This window comes from Mustela lutreola, chromosome 4 (assembly GCF_030435805.1).
Source record: "Mustela lutreola isolate mMusLut2 chromosome 4, mMusLut2.pri, whole genome shotgun sequence".
In the NCBI taxonomy this organism is placed as follows: Eukaryota; Metazoa; Chordata; class Mammalia; order Carnivora; family Mustelidae; genus Mustela; species Mustela lutreola.
In genome coordinates, this window is record NC_081293.1 from 29870871 (window position 1) to 29895402 (window position 24532).

Sequence of the window (24532 nt, forward strand, 5' to 3'; positions counted from 1 at the left end):
CGCCTGGGTGGCTCAGTGGGTTAAGCCGCTGCCTTCGGCTCAGGTCATGATCTCAGGGTCCTGGGATCGAGTCCTGCATCAGGCTCTCTGCTCAGCAGGGAGCCTGCTTCCTCCTCTCTCTCTCTCTCTCTCTGCCTATTTGTGATCTCTCTCTGTCAAATAAATAATAAAATCTTTAAAAAAAAAAAAGAATATCACTGCCCTTCACATAAATATTAAAGAATTTTTAAAGAACCTCAGAATTACATTACTGAAAGGGATTGCATAGGTCAGAATTCAACATCTTGATTTTCCAAATAAGAAAACTGAGGATCTGAGATTGTGATGCCCATGGTTAAACAGATATTAAGTGACAAAGAAAGGTTGGTACCTAGGTTTTAATTATAAGTACTGTGCTCATTCTATTATATTTCTCAGATCTATCATTTTCATTCTGGGGATTTACAAAGACAGTGGAAGTAATTAGAATTCGGTATCACTTTTGTGTATGCCTGTGTATCTGGGGGTAAGAAGGCGACCACAAATAACTGAATTTGGTCACCCATACTATTGTGTCTCTCACCAAAGTTGCCCACAGGTCATCTGTGAGTGGCTACTCACTATCCTGGAGAACAAAATTTGATGAATCCCTGGCAACTAGAAACCTCTACTCTTCTCCTTTCCTCCATATTTGTCACAGTCCTACCTAGAAGGCTAACAATAACAAAAGCAGAAATATATTTAATCCAAGTAGAATGAGAAGAGTGAGAAGCTCCATAACTTATTTAAACAAAATGGATATAAGAGCAACGTGACCTCCTCATTTCCAAGGATGCTACCTTCTTGTCAAAACATAGCACAAGCTGACTGACTGGACTTCACCCTCTGGTGGCCAAAATGTGTCACTGCTGCATTTCCCAACTGCCAAACTCCCTCTGTATCTATCTAAAAAGCTTCAAGCTAAAAAAGATCTTTGAAAACCAAGTGGTATCACCTCCTCATTTTAAAGATGAGGAAAGTGGTTGAGGAATTCACCCAGGACTTACAGCTATGTGAGTAGGAACGGAGATGAGAACCCAGGTCTCATATCAACAAGAACTAGTAGTCTTATCCTCATCATATTGCCTTACCCAGTTTTTTCACCCCGTATGTGTTCCGGAAATACTAGCTGAACAAAGTTTAATCAGGAAGCTAATCATGATGCAAAAATAATCACATAATGCAGAACAAAACCAAATATATTATCCACACTAGTGCTCAACTCCATTAGTATAAAAGATCAGGAAGACTTTTCCATCCCATTCCCACAAAAAAAGTGCTTCATACATGGGACAAGAACTCTACTATGACTATTCTTAACACCAGACAAAACACTTCCTCATAAGAATTTTTTTAAAAGGCACTTCTTCAGAAAAAGCAGCTTGTATATGTGAGTAATAAGAAATGACAATACTTTGAACTCTTATTTCTATAAACTCCTTAAGTTCAAGAAAGGCTGTTTTATTTCCATTAACCAAATACATTTTAAAATAATTTCTTATATTCATTTGCAAGGCTATCTTAAGCCAACATAACAATCCTTTCCTTTCATGAAAAAAGTCTTTTTACAGAGCTTCTATCTAGTTAAGATCTAGTAAGCAATGTCTAAGAGAACAATGACATTATTTTTCAAAATCTGCTGCTGTGAACCATATCTAATTATGTTTTCTGTTTCATTAAGGTTTAGGTCCTATAAGAAAAACTGAAGAAGTGGTAAAGTAGTACCAAGAGTAGTAGCAGAGGAAGAAAAAGAGGAAAAAATAACCCCAACTACCATTTAATGAGTATTTACCATGTGACAGGGACTACGCTAAATGTTTATATATATATACACATATACATATATATGTATATATAATTAATTATATATAATTTGTATTATATGTACATATATGTGTGTATATGTATATATGTAATTACCTTACATATATACATGTGTGTATATGTATATATGTATATATGTGAATGTGTGTGTATATGTATATATGTAAGATAATTATATGTATATATGTAAGATAATTACATATATACATATACACACACACATTCACATATATACATATATATATATATATATGTAAGATCTCATTTGATTCCAACTATAATACTACGGGATGGTTATTACTACCCCAGTTTTACAAATGAGAAACCTGAAGCTTAAGTAATTCAAGATCACACAGTTTTGAGCACCAGTTAGAATTTCAAAGTTCCTGCATTTAACTGTTAAAATACACTGCTTGATATTCAGCAGGATGGTCTCTTACAATAATGTATTAATTCATAAATATTCACAAATCTGCTTCTGTATAAATACAAAAGCAAGCAAACAGAGTTCAAAGACCACTGCAGTAAAACACGAAAACCAAAGAGGATAAGAATGGAAGAACTTTAATGCTTTCATGGCATGCCTATTTCCAATAACCTTCCAGCCTTAAAAGTGCTGACAATAATAATTCACTATTGTCTCTGAAACTTCCTCATTCACCTTGCCTCACCCTCAAAGCCATATGGTGAAGAATCTCACCAGGTGTCAGGAGAGAACTCCCTCTCTTCTATTCCCCTTAGAAGAATCTCTATACTTCTTCCTACCAACTCCCCCAACCATTTGAAAACATTAGCCTTCTTTCCATACTTCCTTTCACCAGAGGCACATGTGAGCACGGGAACAGCAACCAATGAAAGTGCTAACACAAATCATAGACTGGAGGAAGCTTCAGGGCAGAATGTAGAGTGCACTTTCAAATCAGTCTAAAAACAGAAGAAACTTGTACATCAAATACCTACTGAAGATGGTATTTTCAGATGTAATCTTCAACAGGATATAACAGCTACAGTATATTAGTATTAGTCTGTCTTAGAGATTTATAGCCTTTGCCTCTCTGCATGCAGTTGCACAAGAATACAGTTCGCATAACTGGAAGAAATATTTCATGAAAAATCTGATTATCAAGACAATGAAACTGTATATATGATTCCAATAGGATCGCAGGGGCACCAAAATACATAAACACACTATGGTATGAAAAGGTTTTCCTCACAACGAAACACAATTCATGTCCTCAAGTTATTTTACATTCCAGTGGCGAGAGTCGCCATGCATCGGCACCAACTGATTTCATGCTTTATAGGCTGGGAAACAGTCCAGAGCTTAGTCTCTTTCACACTCCACTGACATGGTAACCCCATCGTTCACCAACTTAACTGTTGGAAGTTTAATGTTAGTGCATTAGCGCACCTATTAATGACCACTTCAAAATGTAGTCAGACCAAAACCTTACTATAACTGAACAGTAGCAATGTAACATGTAAGAGAAAATGGTGGAGAGAAAGCTCCACTTCCTACTCCACATATGTATCAAGGGAAAAGAGAAAGGAAAAACTCCCTCCTAAACTTCTTTCCCTCAGCAGACATCTGGAGGTTGGTCTGTATTTCTAGACTTCTTAGAAATCAGTTCCTCTCCTGGGTCTATCCTGGGTCTTACTCCAATATCCTACAGGTGACAAGCGAGAGAGTTGAAATGGACAAGACTTTAGGACTGTACCTCAAACTTGACATGCATTAAATTTGATCTTTCTCTCCTTTTAGGGAGAGACTAAAGCTATTAAGACTAAAGCTAATAAGCCACCCAGTAAATTTTCAAAGTAGAAGCCACTAGGCTTAATCTGTGCTGTTATATATATTACCTCATTTGCTCCTGACTATATACGAAGATGTAGCTATGATTATTACCTCAATTTTACAGATGAGAAATCTGAAACTTAAGTTACTTAAAATCACATAGCTTCAAAGTGTTGGTTAGGACTCCAAAGTCCCTGCACTTAACTACTATGGTAGACTAGAATATATGCCTTCTAAAATTGGAGTAGGGGTGCCTGGGTGGCTAAGTCAGCTAAATGCCCAGTTTTGGCTCAAGTCATGATCTCAGGGTCCTGGGATTGAGCCTCATGTCAGGCTCCCCTGCTCAAAAGGGAGTCTGTTTGTCTCCCTCTGTCCCTCCTCCTGCTCATGGGCACTCATCCTCTAAAATAAATAAATAAATTGGGGTGAAACAACAGATTGCAGAGAAGAGCTTTAAAAACGAAACAAGGGGCCCCTGGGTGGCTCAGTGGGTTAGAGCCTCTGCCTTCAGCTCAGGTCGTGATCCCAGGGTCCTGGGATCAAGCCCCGCATCGGGCTCTCTGCTCAGCAGGGAGCCTACTCCGCCCCCCCTCTCTCTCTTCCTGCCTCTCTGCCTACTTGTGATCTCTGTCAAATAAATAAGTAAAATCTTAATAAAAAAAAGTGCAATAGCAATAGCAGAGTAAGTGCAAAGGTGGTGGAATCCCTGTGTTAGAGATACAGTCACAACTTGGCCCCTCTCTCTTCCCTCCTTGTGGCTATACTAGCAAGCGTGAAGGCCAAATGTGGCTGGTAAGAATCTGAAAAACCAAAAGAAGTTTCACTTCAAAGCAGGCAAAGAAAACATTAGAAAATTAACAAATGAGAGCTTTTCTTATATGCAGATTGAAGGTTTACTAATTAGAGATTCAAGAAAAACAAATATGTAATTACCTTAGAATATAGTAACTTCAGAGCAATGCTCCTTTAAAAATCAGGAAGCCTGTAACAAACACTGCAGAAGGCTTTCCAAGAAGTAGTGTACTGAACAAACATGACTCAGGTACTTAAACTGCATTTTAATCTATTATTCTTATGATAAAAAAGAAAGATAAATGTTAAAGATTGGAAAAGCTAACAACAGGTAATGGCATTTTCTCGGAGTCAAACAAGTATTTATTAAGTGCAGATACTGCACTGTACCGGGACAATGGAGATTGTAAAGTAAGACTACAATAATGTAACATGGTCTGAACCACATGAATAATGTAACCCCCCTTTAAGTTGTCCCCACCTAATTGGGAAGGTAAAAAAATTTTTTTCAAAAAATGTTAAGGTAATATATGATAGCCAAATAGAGACAAAAGCAGTAAATGATAAAAACCCTGAAAGAGAAGTATCACTACGTGCCTGTAATGGTTGAAGATGTCATAAAGTAGGTGAAATTGGAGGTAGGCCTTTACAAGCTGGTTTACAGAAAGAGAATCGGAGGGAGATATTCCAAGAAGGAATAGCCTAACTAATATGAAGAGGCAGTAAGTCAAAGAATGTTACTGTGGAGACAGTTAAAGAAACTAGTCTACCTAGAGCCAAAGGCTGAACCATATTGAACCATAACTTGACCCACATTGAATTCTATTCCACAATCTAGAAATACTCAGAAACATATGCCTTGTTCCAATGAAGACTGTTCTAGCTGGCCAAGTGTTTCTAAAACACCACCACTTGACGGTATGTGTATATAAAATCTAATATAGAGATTTATAGCCTTTGCCTCTCTGCATGCAGTTGCACAAGAACTAATATATGTGTATATAAAATCTAATATAAATAAATAACAGGATATACATTTGTCTCAGATAAAGGCCCAGTCATTCTGGATCTAGATATGAAAACTGACCTTACTACCATTACAATAATTCCTAAAAAAATAAGTACTATCCATATCACCTGGACTTTTATAATCTCATTTCCTGGCATGAAGTGGTATTTCTAGCGTCTTCAAATTTTTTAAATCTATCCAATCCATACTCTCATCAAAAGAACACAGCCTTACAGTTTTGATGACAGAATGAAAACAATGACACCCTGAAAGGAAACATGAAATACCCGATTTTCTTCTCCACCAAAGGCCCCCACACTCTGGCTGTTGTTCACTTCACAGACATTTTAGCAAAGCTAACAACAGCTTCCATTCAAACTGCCCACAGAACCTGCGTTGCTCTGCTCTTCTCTCATTTGTTCCCCTCCCCACAACTTATACACAACCACCTCACACTGCTGGCCGACTTCCCCAACCGCTGCCCAACAATTCACAGGCCGTCACAGATTGTTAGCACTGCGTTCAGGGACTTGGGAAGTACTCTTGTGGGACAACGCAGTGTGTTAGTACAGCATTTTCCCGGACACAATGTCACTCTTTATAGCCAGTTGCAAATTAGTTTCTTCTTAAAAAAAATAATACTCCTAATAAGACAGGTACAAGGAGATTTTAAATAACCAAGATTAAAACTCACTTTGGTATGCCTTCAGATCGGGGCCGTTTCAGACTCATGCACAATGAAATCCCATGCCTTTACTCACACAAGCCATACATACACAAGAACATCAGAAGTCAGCTTTCTGATGCTAACAAAAGCAAAGAGACCACCAAAAAAGATATGAATGGAAAATCTTTCCTTTTTTTTCTGTAGTTGTGGCTCCTCATCCTCAGATTTTATTTGAGAATACTTTAAGCTCAGCTGTCAACGTCAATATTTACTTTTCATTATATATTGCTGTGTAAAACCATTTAATAGAAAATTCAGTAAGTCACCACTACCCCTTCATTAGTTTCCAATTTTTTGCCACATGCTTCAGCAGCACCCAAGTATGATAATCTTGTGACATCTGCTATGACTGACCCTCTCAATACCACTAAAGCTTTCACCCTACATATCAGCTTTCCGGTAAACACTGGTGACACATAAGAATCAGAAGCTGGAGGGGCACCTGGGTGGCTCAGTGGGTTAAAGCCTCTGCCTTCAGCTCAGGTCATGATCCCAGGGTCCCGGGATCAAGCCCCACATCAGGTTCTCTGCTTAGTGCTTCCCCCTCTCTCTCTGCCTGTCTGCCTGCCTACTTGAGATCTCTGTCAAATAAATAAACAAAATCTTTTTTTTAAAGGTTTTATTTATTTATTTATTCGTCAGAGAGAGAGAGAGAGAGAGAGAGAACACAAGCAGGCAGAGCAGCAGGTAGAAGCAGAGAGAGAAGCAGGCTCCCTGCTGAGCAAGGAGCCGGATGTGGGACTCAATCCCAGGACCCTAGGATCATGACTCGTCCGAAGGCAGCAGCTCAACCTACTGAGCCACCCAGGCGTCCCTAAATAAATAAAATCTTTTTTTTTTTTTAAGATTTTTTTTTTTAATTTATTTATTGACAGAGAGAAATCACAAGTAGATGGAGAAGCAGGCAGAGAGAGAGAGAGAGAGAGGGAAGCAGGCTCCCTGCTGAGCAGAAAGCCCGATGCGGGACTCGATCCCAGGACCCTGAGATCATGACCTGAGCCGAAGGCAGCGGCTTAACCCACTGAGCCACCCAGGCGTCCCTAAATAAATAAAATCTTAAAAAAAAAAGAATCAGAAGCTGGAACAGACTGAAAAGATCATTAAGAGAATGTGGGTAAGAAGAGCCTCTTATAAAACAGTGATCATATCAACTTACTATGTCTTCCTGGGAAAAAAAACTTATTTAAAAAAAAAAACCTTTAGTGTAATAGTAAACAATTAAAATCAGTTTCACTATATTCCTCATTATTTTTCATTTCTAATTTCTTTGATAGCATTCTTCATTCTGCTTCATTATGCCATACTGAAGATATAACTGATTCATACAATAACAGAGGTTCTTTACTGCTGCCTGTATGAACCGGACGGAAGCTCTAGAGCTTGACAGGAAGGATGTCAATTCTCAGTTCTTATGGTGGAGACACACTAAAAAAGAGCAAAGCTAGTATTTCAGTTTTGAGAACTAATGCTAATATTTAACCAGCCCCCGTTCTCTTTACAACAAACACCAAAATTAAGTGTGAAGAGAGGAAAATCTTTAAGAGACCCTTAGTCCTTCAGGAAGTTGCCACTCTCAAACCTGTTTTACGTGAGAGTTACAATTAAAATGACACTAAAGAAAAAAATATATATAAACAAGCAAACAAATATTTAGAGTAAATAAACAATACTTCTATAATATTTGCAGAAATCAGAGTTAATTGACTTACCAAATAAATGACATTTATTTTCTGAATAATAAAATTCTAGAACATGCAGATAGATTGTGTCTAAAGGCAAACAGCACAAAGCTTTCCTTCTGATAAACAGCAGTCTCACCTGGAAAATAATAATAATAAAAGTTATTTTTATAAAAATAACATAATTATCACTTCTCTGACACTAGTCTATGCAGTTAACTTTCATTATCTCATTTTGTGAATACTAAGAGCATAACACAGTCATTAATCTACCACAGAACTACCATAGAATGTGAAATGAAAATAAACACAAATGACAGAAATACTTCTTAGAAGCCCATCAACCAAAAAGAATAAAAAATGTCATATCTTCTCATTCTCAGTCCTCTGAGAACTAATCTGAGAGGGCAGAAGTGCCTATTAACTGCCATTAAAGAGAGATAAAGAGAGAGAGAGATAAAAAACAAAATAATACAAATGATGAAAAACACAAAAAGATGATCAAGCTCTAGTCATTATTACAGTTCTAACTTACAGGATGGCACATGGCAGCTACTCAGTAAGAATACACTGAATGGATGGTTGGATGGCTAAAAAATAAACTAGCAAAGAAAAAATAAAGCATATCAGTTAGCAGAGAAATGCAAAAATTTTTTTTGTCCATCAAACTGACAAAGATTAAAAAATAGAGCAATAAGGTCCTGTTTTGGTAAATGGAGACTGAATAAAGTTTACACATTGCTGGTGGAGGTATATATTTTATTAATGTATAAAGCATTTTAACAAATTTCAGATAATGAACTTCTACCAGAATACTTATTCCAGAACTATTTATAATTGTGAAAAATTATAAACAACTTTACTGTGCACCCATAAGGGCAAGGTTAAATAAATTATGGTACATCTAAACTATAGAAAAATAGACAGTCATTAGAAAGAATAATGTAGCTCTATAAATATTGATATAAAGACCTACAAACATATTGAGTTTTTTAAAAATGGAAAATATAACAAGAAGGGTACAAAACCAATATAAAAATCTTGATACATTCCTGAGACACAAAAGTAGATTTAAACAAATGGATTCAACACAATTCAACATCATAAAGATGTCAGTTCTCCCTCAAGCAAATTATGAATTTAACATAATCCCAATAAAAATCTCATTTAAGCAAACTCTCTTATGGAGATAGACAGCTGATTCCTAAAGCTTAACAGAAAAATAAAGATGTAAGACCAGCCAATGAAGCATTAGAAACGTTAAAAGTTATCCCTCGATAGATTATCAAGCCTCTATAATTAATAGAGTGATAGTGGTACAGAAATAGATAGTGCAAAAGAGTAGGAAGTCCAGAAATAAATTCAATGGAAATTTAATGTATGCTAAAGGGGGCATCTCAAAACACTGGGGCAAATTAGACTTTTTAAAGAAAAAATAGCCAAGGGAACTAGTTAGCATTTGGAAAAAAATTATTAAATTTATATAATATTCATTTTAAAAACTCTAAATGGAGCAGGGATCTAAATGAAATAACTAAAATAATACAAATACTTGAAGAAAGTAAGTAAATTCTTCTCTACCTGGGGGAAAGGGAAAGGTATTCCAACTATAACCCAAAATTCAGCTGCAACAGAAGACTGAAAAATTAAACTAGATAAAATAAAAGCCTAAACATACACACACGCACTGTGTCAAAAGACAACTGACAAACTGGGAGAAAATATGTATAATGTATACAACTTAGAAAGAGCTAATATCCCTAAAATAAAGAACTCTTAAAAACTGAGGAAGAAAAAACCCTAATAGAGAAATTAATAAAAAGACACAAGACAATTCACATAAAAAAGGTATTTCAATGACCTTTATTCACATGAGAAGATGTTCAGCCTTACTACAAACAAAAACATTAAAACTATATGGAGATACTTCTTACCTATAAGGTCAGCAAAAATTAAGAAGTATTAACACACTCTGATGATAAGGTTGTGGAGAAATGAACACTCTCATACACCGCTGGTAAGAATTCAAATTTGTACAACCCCCAAAGAAGTGTATTTAGTAATATTTATGAAAATTATACAAGCTTCTAAACTTCTGACCCAACCGTCCCATCTTAGGAATCTACCCAAACATTTCTTTACAACATACAAAAATATGCATGACCAGGTTAGTCTCTGCAGCAGTTTGCAAATGCAAAATATTGGAAACAGCATAAAAGAATGGTTACCATCCTAACAATAGGGTAATACTATACAACTGTCAGAAGGAGAAAAAGACAGAGAGAGAATGTGAGTCTAAAGTTGATATGGAATGAATTCCAAAACATACTGTGTTAAATAAGGAAACCAAAGTATAAAAGAGTTATCTATAATATGCACCTTTTGTGTAAAAAAGAAGAGGAAATAACAAAATATACATGTATCATTCCTGGGGGAAAAACACATAGAAAGGATAATTCAGAGAATGATGAAGCTGGCTATCTATCAGAGGGTGGGTGCAAACAGGTGGTAAGGGAGAAAGAAGGGTGACACTGCTCTGAGTATGTATTTTTTGTACAATTCTGACTTCTGAAACCATGTTAATGTTTCACATACCCAAAAATAAGGAAGATCAATTAGGATGGGGAGAAAAACTTAGAATAAAAATAGAACTGAACTATATTTCAAATGACTAACATAACCATGTGAGGGAAGGAAGAATGCTGGAGAGAGAAAACTAATCCAAGTAACTTTTAAACATGGTTTTTAGATCAGCACTGTCCAAAGGAAACATAATGGGAGCCACATAGGCTTTAGTATGTTTAGTATTTTCCAGTAGCCACATTAAAATAAAATAGGTAGAATTAATTTTATTAATATATCTTATCTAAATATCTTAAAATATCTCAATATTTTAGGTATAATCAACATAAAGATAATACTAAAACACTAATGATATATCTGACATTCCTTATTTCATGGTAAGTTTTTGAAATCCAGTGTATATTTTACACTTACAACACAGTTCATGGGTATTAGCTACCCTATTTGACAGTGGCTATATATATATATAGAACTCTCCTTAGTAGGTATCTTCTTTTTTTTTTAAGATTTTATTTATTTATTTGACCGACAGAGATCATAAGTAGGCAGAGAGGCAGGCAGAGAGAAAGGAGGAAGCAGGCTCCCTGCTGAGCAGAGAGCCCAACACGGGGCTTGATCCCAGGACCCCGAGGTCACGACCTGAGCCGAAGGCAGAGGCTTAACCCACTGAGCCACCTAGGCACCCCTGTAAGTATCTTTTAAATAGTGGCATAAGTAAGCGAATCTTAATCTACTTTCTGATATTCTAGGATTGAGCCAGTAAGTAAAAATACAAATAACAAGGCTAGGTTTCTCACTGTTGGAAGAGGGTACAGAATGAAGGAAGGACAGAATAAACCCTGCAGAGTGGCTAGTATCAGAGGTAGCAGCATAAACTCCGTGCTTTCAGTAGACAGATGAAGACGTACTGAGTGTGTGTGCACGTACACACATACACCACACACATCTGTGTCCTAGATGCCTGCCAAGAGGGCCTGGAGCAATGTTACCCAGTACTAACAAGGGCATCAAGAATCCAGATCATGGCTTTTAAAACCATTCTCTACTAAAAGGTACCTTTCAGAGTTCCTTAAAGAAATAACTCATTCCAGGGCTCAAGATGGGAAAGTACAAGATGAGTTCAAACATTTTGTTGTGATTAAAAAGTAAGGCAGTACTCAAAGAATGAGAAGGGCAAGCCAAAAGGAGACAAATCAGTTTGAAGGCGCTCCCACTGGCCAAATCAGGGACAGCAACAAAACAAATAAATAAGAATAGAAAAAAAATGGCAGAACTAAACATCATTTAGGAACCTTCATGAAAATGACTCGGGCAGAAATCACTGATTGATACTAAAATTGGTGAATAAAAGTTTAAGAAGTAACAAGACATTCATAAAGTCTCAAACTATTTTTTCAAAGATACTTCAGAATTACAAATAAAATGTGGGGGTGCCTGGGTGGCTCAGTCAACTGTGTGTCTGACTCTCGCATCATGAGATCAAGCCCTCCTCCACCCCGCATCTGGTTCTGCACTGGCATGAAGCCTGCTTGAGATTCTCTTTCTCCTTCTGCTCCTCACTCTCCCACTCCTGCTCACATGTGCACAAAACTGAACATTCACTCTCTAAAAAAAAAAAAAAAAAAAAAAAAAAAGTGAATGTACTTAATCCCACTATACACATAAAAATAGATAAAATGGTCAATGTTGTTATGTATATTTTACCACCAAAAAAATTACAAAAGGAAGAATCTTTAACTACACTGGAAAACTCGGCAGGCACTACCTTTCAAAAAACTTAGGGAGAAAAAAAAAGAAGTGTGTTTTTTTTTTAACGTATGAAATAAGGATGGATTTTTAATGAAGTGATCTAAGATCACTTTACCAGTAATTCAACAACCTACACCTTCTGACAATGTTGCGCTGAGAAGCATAACATTACTTCTATGGTGCTCCTGCCAAAAATGCATAACCTAAATCCAATCATGAGAAAACATCAGATAAGCCCAAATTAGAGGCATTCTACAAAATAACTGGCCTGAATTCTTCAAAAATGTCAATGTCATAAAAAAAAAAAAAAAAAAAAAAAAAAAAACCAGCAGACTGAGGAAATGTTCCCGATTAAAGGGAACTAAAGAGATATGACTACTGGAATGCACACCATGATCCAGAATTTTCTTTTGCTATAAAAGCACATCATTGGGACAAGGGCTGAAATTTGAACAAGTCTGTAGATTAGATAATAATATTAAATCAATGATAATTTCCTGATTTTAACAACTGCAATGTGGTTACATAAAAGAATATCCTTATTTTTAGAAAATACACTTTGAAGTATAGGTATTCAGGGAAATAGGTCTGCAACTTACTCAAATAGTTCAAGAAATAGATATACAGAGTGTGTATATATAGAGGGAGAAAGGGGGAGGCAGAGAAATGAGAAGGGGAAGAGGAGAAAGGGAGGGAGGCAGAGAAAAGGGAAATGTACAGAACTGTTAATGTTTGAGATATCTGGGTAAATTTTTTGTATTCTTATAACTCTCCTACAGTCTGAAATTACATCAACATAAATTAAACAGAAAAAAAAAAAGATGTTAGCACAGAACCTGGCACATAATCTGTAATCAAATAAATGGCAGCTATTAGATGTTGTTAATATTATCTCTAAATTCTGCACACAAAAAAAATCCTCTTAAGAGATATATACATTGAGGCACATGCATGGCTCAGTCGTTAAGCCTCTGCCTTCAGTTCAGGTCATGATCCCAGGGTCCTGGCATGAAACCCTGCATTGGACTCCCTGCTCAGTGGGAAGCCTGCTTCTCCCTCGCCGACTCCTCCTGCTTGTGTTCCCTCAACACAAGCAGCTGTGGCTCTCTCTGCCAAATAAATAAATGAAATCTTTAATTTAAAAAAAGAGAGAGAGACATTTATGGTGGGAAAAAAAGGAGAGGGGGAAGTAAAATAATACAAGTTTCGGGGTGCCTGGGTGGCTCAGTGGGTTAAGCCTCTGCCTTTGGCTCAGGTCATGATCTCAGGGTCCTGGATTGAGCCCCACATCAGGCTCTCTGCTTAGCAGAGAGAGCCTGCTTCCTCCTCTCTCCTCCTGCTTCCTCCTCTCTCTCTGCTTGCCTCTCTGCCTACTTGTGATCTCTCTCTGTCAAATAAATAAATAAAATATTTTAAAAAAATACAAGATTCATTTAAACATACTTGCACAAATACATTAGTAAATGCACAGAACAGACTAAAAAACACACAGTGGTTAGCACGGGGTGGAGGAATCAAAGTGATTCTTATTTTCTTCCTCATATTTTATCAGTATTTGATAGGTTTCTTATAATGAAGATGAATCATTTTTATGTTTTTTCCAAAAATTATTTGTAGAAATTAAAGGGACAGCCCGCAATCAAGGGAGGCATGACATTTTTCCTTTTCTATAACAGTACCCTCTCTGCAGACCCATATTTAGTTATTATTTTTGAGCACCATATGATATTACTTGCCTTTCATGTATTAAAATTATAATGATCATGTAGTATCATTTCACATAAAAATGTTATAGTTAGTCTTATCAAATCCTTCCAGCCCTGTGGGTTAAGAGAATGGAATGGACATACACATATAAATTTGCTTTACAAAATCCTACTAATAGAAAAGTTTGGTTTTTAACATACAAATCAACAAGGATGGAAAGAGGAGAAAAGAGTAACACAACGTTGGAAGTTGGAACATATACAGGTATTTATATAGCAGGTCCCTGGGAAGCCAAATCCCAATCCAGAAGTGGAAAAAGCAGAGACCCAACCCAATTTACAGCCAGAAACTCACACAAGGGTCAGGAATTGCCAGCACCACCTCTGGAATTGGAAGTGAAATGGAGACTATCTGAGGAGTAGTTGAACCCTAGGTCCCTTTCTACCCCTTGAAAGAAAGCTTTAGGTTATCTCTGCAGAACTTAGAAGTAGAAGGGATGATCTATGGTTTATGGGCTGACTAAAAGTGCAGAGGTCTTTCAAACAGGGTGATGAAGCGAACACGTTAATAGCTAAGATCTACTGTTCCCTACTCCATCCCCATACACCAACTCCCCCAAAAATGCAAACTGTTGTAGATTACCAGGACCTCTGAGTACCTACAAATACCCAGCACTACATAAAAATAGACAAAGACCCCCTCCCAACCAAGCCACATCACTATTACAGAATAAAAGCAGAAACTCAACAAGTTTCCAAGGAGTAGGTCCAAACAAAAGAAGAGGGTTCCCATGTTTGCTGAGGACTTCTCAAGAGCAATAGAAGACAAGGAGAAAAAAACTATACCTTCAAAATTTGGAAGAAAAACATTTCCAATTTAGCATTTTACACTCATCCAAACTATATTCATCAAATGTGAGGAAAGGGGAAAAAGAAAAGACACTTTGACATGAAAAGGCTCAAAAAATTACCTCCTATGTATACTTTCTTAGAAAATTACCACAGGACTAATAATTCAAAGTTCTAACAAATTCAAGAAAAGATGGATTCTTTGTAGCCATGGAAAACTGCCAGGAATATCGGTTTTAAATCCATTCAATTGGTAAGGACAACTCAACCCAGTAGGCACTTTTACAAGCCAAAACTGTCAGGGACAGAATCACATTCCCTACTGCCAACCAATGAACAACAGCACCACCCAAGTAACCATGCTTCTATAGATGATGTTAACCCCCACCTCCACCTCTTAAAATCCTCCAGTCCCTGAACTCCACTCTCCCCAAAACCACTATGTAAGATAAACAACTCCACCCCCCCCCCAAAAAAAACCACCATGTAAGATTAACAATTCTTCTTTGTTCAAGGAGACTGTGACTGGGGAGATATTCTAGAGAGTGGGGTGATGGTCTCATCACCCTCTAACACCAAATGAAGAAATAAACCAAAGCAAAGAAAGGCATGTACGGAAAACAGGATATCTAACACAAGAGAGAAGTGAAGGAATGTGGGTGAATGGACATTCCAGGATTCCAGGATGCAAACTGCACCAAAAGTAGAAGGCAACAATTCAGACTGAAGCTATGTGACAGAGTCAAGAAGGTTGAAGGCTGTCATCCCCATGCTCTCTGCCATAGTACCATCTTTTTCATCCAACACAACTATTAGAGGATGTGCTCTAAGTAAGAGGGTAAATGAAGAATAAGGAAGATAAGGGTTACAATACTGGGAATCAGACTGAAAAGGAGAGAAAAGTCTAAAGATAACAAAGAGAAATCTTCCCAGGAGAAGAGCTGTGAAGTAGGCCCAGACGGTAGGACAATGAAGGTCTCCAAAGAGAAGCTGCCAAAAGATTTTTTTAAAAGGAAAGAAAATTAGAACTGACAGATTACTATGACTGACCTTGTGGAAAAATGCACTGAGAGGCCACTATTTCAGACCTATCAGCAAGTAAAATTTGCACAGGCATAATAATGTAAACACAACATCAACTATCTCATTTAACCAAATATTATAACTAAATTGGAAAGCTAGAGGAGGAACAGTAGTAGTGATGGTGGTTTAAGAACAGTATAGCTTTTTCTACCATAATAGAGACTCAATATAAAATGAAAAAAGACAGCACTGCACATATATTATTTTGAAACATGGAGATACATAAATGCCAGAAGAAATAGCTTAAGGAGCTGAAAGTGGTTACCTTTAGTGAGGAAACCAGAGAGCATGGGGATTCATTGTATTTCGTTACAAATCCCTTTTTTAGTATTTGACTTTTAAAACTTGTCTACTTTAAACTATATGTCTGTTGATAAAATACAAAAAACAACAAGTGATGAATTTCTTATCTTAAATGTATTGTTCATCACTCAAAAAATACGTAATAAAATATTTTCAATTGAAAGGAATAAGAAAAATCTTACAGGAAAAAAGTTTTTCCCTTTTTTTAGGTAGACCTTCATATTCGTAATACTGAAAGAACATAAACATACAAAATATAGAAGCTTTAAAAATAAAAAAAATTTAAAGCAAATAATCACCATTTGAGTGGATAGCCAGAATTCAGTAATTGTAATACTAGAAAGACTGTAGGTCTGATCTTACTTACAAATTCATTAATGATCAGGAGAGTGCAAATAACACATTTAATTAAATTTGCTCATTTATCTATTGGGGGAAGTACGATTAACAGCATAACAGCAGTAAAAGAGAGTAGTAATATAAAAGGACAGAGATGGATTAAAACATTGCCCAAAACAACCAAACTGGAGAGTGGATGGAAAGCTAAGTAAAATTATGGGCTTAAAACTACAAAAAAGAAATACATAAAATTTATATAAATTTATATAAAATTATATATATAATTTTACTGCACATTATTGTCATATGAAGTAATTTAGGTCAATGCCAAGTTAAATGAGGAAATACATAAAAACACACACGCTGGGCACCTGGGTGGCTCAGTTGGCTGAGCGACTACCTTTGGTTTGGGTCATGATCCCAGAGTACCGGGATTGAGTCCCACCATCAGGCTCCATAGGGAGTCTGCTTCTCCCTCTGATCTTCCCCTCTCTCATGCTCTCAATTACCGTCTCTCTCTCAAATAAATAAATAAAGTCTTAAAAACACACATGCACACATTACGTATTTGTATACATATACACACATACATGTACAGACATACACCTAAGTTTTTTCCTTAGAAGAGACTGATAATCCTTATTAAAAGCAAGGACTCATGAAGGATTACCCTCTAAAAACAAAGTACTATTGACACAGTCTGACAAGAACGGTTTTATAACTGTTTACATTTACATATAAACTCTGTCAAAGATTACCAATAATGACCAACTGTCCTAGAGAAAATTAACTCTTTTATCTACCCTATATTCTTCATCTAGCTATACCTGGATTATCCTCATTGTTCCTGTTCTTTGTGCCCAGGCACTGACCACTCAAAATAGTCTACATATCCCAACATCTCCAGCAGGAAGGTGTGGCTAAGTGACTAATTTTCACCAATGGAATAGGGGCAGAAGTGGTACATGTAACTTTCAGTCAATATCCTTAAATGGAAGGAGATGTATTTTCTTATTCCTTCTTCCTGATGGTTGGAATGTGAATGAAACAGCTAGAGCTCCAGTAACTATCTTAGACCATAAAGTGACTTTGGAAGAGAACAGAATCCATGCACAAAACAGCACCATGACAAATCAACCATACCAGCCCTAGACTACTTTTGGACTTCCTGACATTAAAAGAAATATATTTCTAAGATGTTTAAGTCTCTTTTATTTAGCTGCAACCAAATCTAATCCCGATTGGTATAACCTCTATACTCAGACCCACTTCTTGTTTTCTTTCTTTATCTAAACAATCTTCACCTGCTCCTTTGCCAGCCCCTTTTCTGCCTCTCAAACCCTTACTATGAGTACTCACCAATATTCCACCCTTGGTCTTTTCCACTCTTCTCCTAGGCCATAAAACAAAACAAAAACCACACACACACACACACACACACATCTCTAAGGTTCATGTCTTTTATTTGGACTCTAGTTTTATCTCCAGCTGTCTATCATTTCACTTGGATGAGACATAACTGAACAGGAACATAACTGATTTTTAAAACAAACAAAATAAATACCATAGTGACGGTGGCAATAGCAGTGGTTGTTATGACACTAATAAACAGCTAATATTTACTGAACTCTTAATATTTGCCAGGTAGTGTTCTAAGTTTAAGAGCTAATCCTGACAACAATTCTATGAAGTAGGGAGTATTATCACCATACCCATTTTTAAAAAACGAGGAAAGAGACCCAGACAAATTAAACAACTTGCCCAAGACACATAACTAATGTATCAAAGAGATCATTCAAACCTGGGTTTTCCAGAACCTACCCTCTTAACCAGAGTGCACTGGTACTTTATTCTAAGAATGCTGTCACAGCTTCAGACTTTTTAAGTTGTCCTCGGCAACCACACTATAATCATTTAAACATCCACTGTGGTAATAAATTTTATGCCTCTGCATTTTCAGAAACTGTCAAATATCACTTAGAAATCAGTAAATAAGATGAGAGATCAAGCTAGAAAATACTCTTTTGAAGACAAAGGATATATATGATCATCAAGTAATGAGACTGGTTTTCTTGTATGACTCTACTGGTTCTGAAATTCGTTTCAAAAGACAAATTCCAAAAAAAAATTATTTGCTAAAATAAATGCATGGCCTCAAAAACAAATTACTTTAAAAAGAAGAGCATTCATTTTTAGGCTCTTTAGTTTTAAAGCACCAGATTTTAAGCACCACTCAAATTATCTAATACCTAAAACTTGTATTAGCCCTTGAACTCATTATCTTTCTCCCTACACCTATCTGAGCTCCTTTCCCAATGTCCCTATCAATGACACCACAATATACTTGCAAGGTCAGGCTCAAAACTTTGAGGTTTTCTTGTTTCTTCCAGCTCTTCCATCCCCATGCTTACTGTTCTTCCTCCACAAGAGTACCATGTTTTCTTTCCACATTACCCCACCACTGTCCTACTGAAATACTCTCCAGCCATTCTCGACTACGGGCTATCCCACAAAGCTGCCAGAACCTTTCTCACTGTTTTCATCAAATGACTTTCAACAGAAGTATCATCACCTACAGGACCAAATCTACGTTCTTCAGCCCAGCCTTCAAAGCCTTCCATTAATTCTTCCTCATTATCACACACTTATAAACCTAACAAATCACATCTCTGTACTACTCATCATCAGTAAAAATCATACCTTTCATTTGTGCATACTGTTAACAGTCCCTTTTTGTCTCACTCAACTCACATATTGCACTCATTTTTGCTTCTAACTTCTCCTCGTTCCTCTCTGTGTGGAATTGTCTTCTGCCCTCTCCAGTCAGTCTGTTACTCTATCACTTCCTTCAAGATCCTCCTCTTTCTTGAAGTCCAAATAACCCTCACAGAGACTGCTCTATAATGTATTCCTCAACACAGGGACCATCCAGTAGCAGAACTAGGAGAATCTCAAAGACTGACCAGACTAGGTCTTTGTCTATGTATGAGTGATTTTTCTAAGGAAAAGATTAATTTTCAACAAATTGTTGTGTCAAATACCTTAGAAGTTTGCTGGACGGCTGCCACAGTGAAAGCCCAGAGATATCCTACAACTTGCCCTGCTTTTCAGTTTGGCAATGGTAAAGCCAGAATTTAAGCCCATCTTCTCATTTCCCCACCCAAAATGAATATAAATTTAAAGACCACTGCCCAGAATATAATTCCTGCTAGTTTTAGAAACTGTGCTAGACACTATTCATAAAAATGTTATTTTTTTTTTACTCAGGATACAAAATTTACACACAATAACAAGCGATTCCAATTTAAGTGTGTTTGTGTTACATTAATACACATACACAGAAAACAGAAAGGAAGGAAATAATCCAAGATGTTAACAGTTACTTCCAAATGGTGAAAATAAGATATATTTCCCAAATCCTCTGTAATGAGCACATATTGATTTTATAATAGTAATAAGAAATACTTACAGAATTAAAATTGTGTGGCATTATAAAGTCCAAGATAAATTCCATAACTGTGAACTCGAGAGTCAGAAGCAAAGAAAAGTTTCGGGCTACCCAAAGAAACAAACAAGAAGCACAGCACAAAAAAGAAACACTACGGCAAGAAGGGAAAGAAAAGCAATGTCACTAAATGTGACAACACTGGTGGCAGAAACCAAGAGCTACATGGCTTCTGGGGCTTGTCAACTCCAGTACTTAATAAATAACTGGTTCTCACACTAGAAGAGTCAAGAAGCCAAAAAAGTCATTGGAAATTCTGAACGTATCGAAAGATGGTCACACTGAGTTTGAATCTGTTATCTGGGAAGGCTGCAGAGAATTACCAATCACATAAACAAATCAAGGCTATTTATTTTCCTCTAGGTCTTTTCCTAAAATTAAAATGTGAATTGAAAGCACGAAAGTTCCAAAAAGATTCACAGAATAAAAAAGTTTAGAGCCATATATAGGCCAATAAATTCATCTTTTCCTAGCACTAGGTTTTAAATTCCAGTCCAAAATCCTTTATCCAAAAATCTTGGAGCCAGAGGCGCTTCAGAAATCCAAATTCATGTATGTGTTTTTGTTCCTCTCTTGGACTCTGTCTTTCAGTGAGTTTCTTCCCTGCAGCTACCCACCCCATTTCCAAATCATTCTTGTTACCTTTTCCCTCTGATCTTTGTAAACAAGCAGGATTGCTATTATTATCCCTATTTAACAGAAAACAGAAACTATAAACTGGACTACTGGTATAAATTTGAGAGTTTAGGGTTTGAATCCAAGTGCTTCTCTTCTTTTTTAAGAACTCTTCTGGTATTCCATGGCAAAGAACTTGAAAGACCCCAATTACAAGCCGATATTAAAATTATGCATATTCTTTTCTAAGAAGCAAATCTCCTACTAAGGAGTATCACCTACCCTTTGCCCCTATTTTTGCCTCTGTGCCAAGTTAAATGGTCAGGAGCTGTCACAAATAGATACCATCACATTTACACATTAATCTGTGTTATCTGGGAACCTCATGATACTAGACACCAGAACCTGCTGTTTCCAACAGTGCTTCTCTATTTTTATCCCTAGTCTGAAAACAGCCATGTTTGACATAAAAAGAAAAAAAAAAAAATAGAAGAGGGAAAACAAATATTAATAAAACTGAAGAGTGAATTTGAAGAATGGAAAGCTATATAGAAGACTAGCATAAGACAGGAGAAAAATGCATGTCACAGACTGGGAGCAACTGGTCTGTTTTATTGTGAGAGGAGAAAACCCTCTTCAAATGCAGGCTTATAGCTTGCTGAGTAACACCCTATAACTTCTCTTCTATCTAAAGCTCTGACAACTGGAATTTCTCTGTAATTCAATAAACTCTTACGAGTTACACGGGCTTCATCCATCCTGCTGGGCTCATTAACGGGGAACTCTAAATGTTTTCTCCACTAGCTAAGAGCACATTTTCTGGTGGGTGGCACAGAAGGAGGGTTTTCTTTCAAGATATAAATAACCTAATTCCATTTCTTCTCACTTCTTCTATGAGTAGGAAGTCTGCAACAAATATTGTTCAACAACTAAAAGAAATGTCTAAAGTATAACTGATAGTGGTCGTCAAAGATCATCCTATAGGCCCCCAGTTTTATACAAAGTGTGGGAGCTACTCTTATATTTATACAGAGTTATAATTAAACATCTATACTTTTACTTCTGGCACTAATTCATGTAATTCTATTATGTCTAATGAGTGCTTGAGTGCCGAATCAACAACATACCAGTTTTATCATTCATTCTGGTGAGCTATTTTGTGAGTAGTTAGCTTATGGAGCTAATGAGGACAGGGTCACAGATTTAAACATGCTGGCCAATTAGCTTTGCTGTGTTTCAAGTTTCCATGGTCACAATCAACATCCTTAACCTTGGCTAACAACAACAACAACAAAAATACACTAATCATGTGAAGCATCAAGGGAATGAATATAGACGTATTACCAAAATCAATGACTATCAGAAAAATGTCATAAAAATTTCTAAAGAAATACTAGTAACATAATCTACCTTTTGCCAACCCTGGTTAGTATGTGCCTAGTCCAAATAATCTCTAATCTTTTCAGTCATGTGGGGCTGGTATTACTATTACTGTTTGAAAGATGATAAGAAAATGAACTCGGAATGACAGTAAACCAAAGTCATAAATTACTATTAAGTAGTAGACCCTAGATTCAAAACTTGATCTAACTCCAAAGCTTAGACTACTTCTACAATACCATATAGTGTCTCTAGATTGTGTCTTAGGGACAGAAGACAACCAACAAAATGTTTTTATTCAGAACTATTCAGCGCAGTCATTACTAACTGAGCATACTACATACTAAATATCGTATTACATTACTAACTAGCATACTACACTACAAACAGATGCTACAGCTGAGAATGAGTCTACCTTCCAAAACTTCTCTAAGTAAAAAAAGTCAATGAACAAAAGTGTTTAAAACAAAGGGGAAAATAACACATTACAGGACACAAAGTAAATTTTAAAGGAAGTGACTAGTGTCATAGCTTTATATAAAAGCCTACAGTGAAAAAATAGTTATCTTGCTGATTCATAACTAAAAGTAAGAATAAGAGGTGCCTGTGTGGCAGTTGGTTAAGCATCTTACTCTTGGTTTCAACTTAGATCATGATTTCAGGGCTGTGAGATGGAACCCCATGTCAGGCTCTGAGCTAAGCATGGTGGAGACTGCTTAAGATTCTCTCTCACACAAATAAATAAATAAATCTTTTAAAAAATAAATAAATATAAGAATGAAATTGGCAAGGCAGAGCCAGAGGATACCACATCAAATAGAGTAAAGAACACATTTCCTAAGTATCTGAGCCTGCGGATTTCTTATAGTCAACACCTATTTGTAGGAATTAAAAATAACATTTCAATTCTTAACCTTAAGATTTTGCTTTGAACAACAAATCAGTTTTCTCTATTAGATTTTTCTTCACTTTTCTTCTTGGTTTCTCTAAACTCTCACTTCCTTGCAAACGCACATATACCAACGTCACTAAGAGTTCTCACCTTCAAAAAATGAGGTCGCCAAGCCTTCTGGAACCTACCCACTAAGCTAACTTTTAGAGTTGAATAGTCTGACTTTCAAAAAAATAATAAAAATTAAAAATATTTAAAAGGCAGGGATGAGGGGAAGGACAAAAAATGCTCTACAAAACTCTGTCCTAGTTGATAGTCAATATAAATCATAAACATAGATAATTATTCTACTACAAGTTACAATGTGCGGACAGAAAACCCCATTCTCACTACAGGTTACAAATAAAGCACCAGTTCAAAGCACATCCCCAAAACAACCTTTTCTCAACAGCATCTGGAAACCTCTCAAAATAAAAAAATGGCATAATATAATCTTTATATAAAGTGCAAATGATCAAAAAAAACCCACCCTGCAATCTGAGTACTTCTACTTACAGTATTTTTGGGATACGGATAGCTACCTCATTTTATTGGGGGGGGGGGGGGAGAATCTCAAGAAATACGTTATCTAAAATTATCATTTTTGATCATCATTACAGTCAACAATTACAACAGAAATAAGATATTGAACAGTTGCTCCAGGCACTACTAAGGTCCTTATATTCACATCTCAATGAATCCTTATAGACACCTTGTGAGGTAAATGTTATTACATCTAGTTTAGAGACTAATAAACAGGCTTAGAGGTCAGCTAATTTGCCAAAAGTCAAAGCAGAAGTCACAGCACCAGGATTTGAACTCAATTTGTTCAATTTTGTACATTCAACTAATGCACTGTACTGCCATCCTGGTTTTTGAACCGCATTCAAGTATTTTCCAGCTAATGATTTCAATGTAAATACAGGATTACCTAATTACTGCACCTCCAAACCCAGAAATAGTTGATGGTAAAATCCCCATTCTCTCTAAGGGAAAAATAAGACAAAAAGCCACCTGCTTAGAGTCTCAGATCTTAATTGCCAGAAGACTGGGATAGGGGCTATTTATATTCTGAATCCTAACCATGAGGAAACAAGAGTTCTAGCACATACACCTAGGATAGGTGAAGGTAACCCCAATATTTCAGCTAGTATGCCCACAAGGTTAGTGGCATTGTGTTAGCATTAGAGCTAGATTTAGGACCAGTAATATCTGAAAAGGGGGGGAAGAAAACACAAGCTGGATACAGGCATTAGGTCAGCACCACAAATGAGGAACATTAAGTGCTTAGATATTTGTTACTTGTGTAATAAATGAAGGTTATGAGAGAGCAAAAGGGGTAGACAGTTGGGCGTGTTGAGGGAAGGGAAGTGTCCAAATTCTGGGGGACCTTAAAATCCAGATGAAGTTTAAAACTGACTCCACAGGGGCGCCTGGGTGGCTCAGTCCTTAAGCATCTGCCTTCAGCTCAGGTCATGATCCCAGAGTCCTGAGATGGAGCCCAGCACTGGCCTTCCTGACATAAGGTGTCCTGCTCCGCGGGGACCCTGCTTCTCCCTCTCCTACTTCCCCTTCTTGTGCTCCCTCTCTGGCTGTGTCTCTCTCTCTCTCTGTAATAAATAAACAAAATCTTAAGGAAAAAAAA

The 24532-nt window shown here is 36.6% G+C and overlaps 1 protein-coding gene across 4 annotated transcripts in view; it reads right to left on the reverse strand.

The window, feature by feature from the left end:
* The window catches only part of R3HCC1L (R3H domain and coiled-coil containing 1 like), a 93125-nt gene that overhangs the window by 67422 nt on the left and 1171 nt on the right, over positions 1–24532 (reverse strand). For 3 of the 4 annotated variants that reach the window (XM_059169252.1, XM_059169254.1, XM_059169251.1), the window contains exon 2: positions 7875–7983. The exons of the other annotated variant lie outside the window; for it this stretch is intronic. The gene's annotated coding sequence lies outside the window, so the exon portion shown is untranslated. The remainder of the gene's footprint in view (positions 1–7874; positions 7984–24532) is intronic. 4 annotated transcript variants of the gene reach the window in all.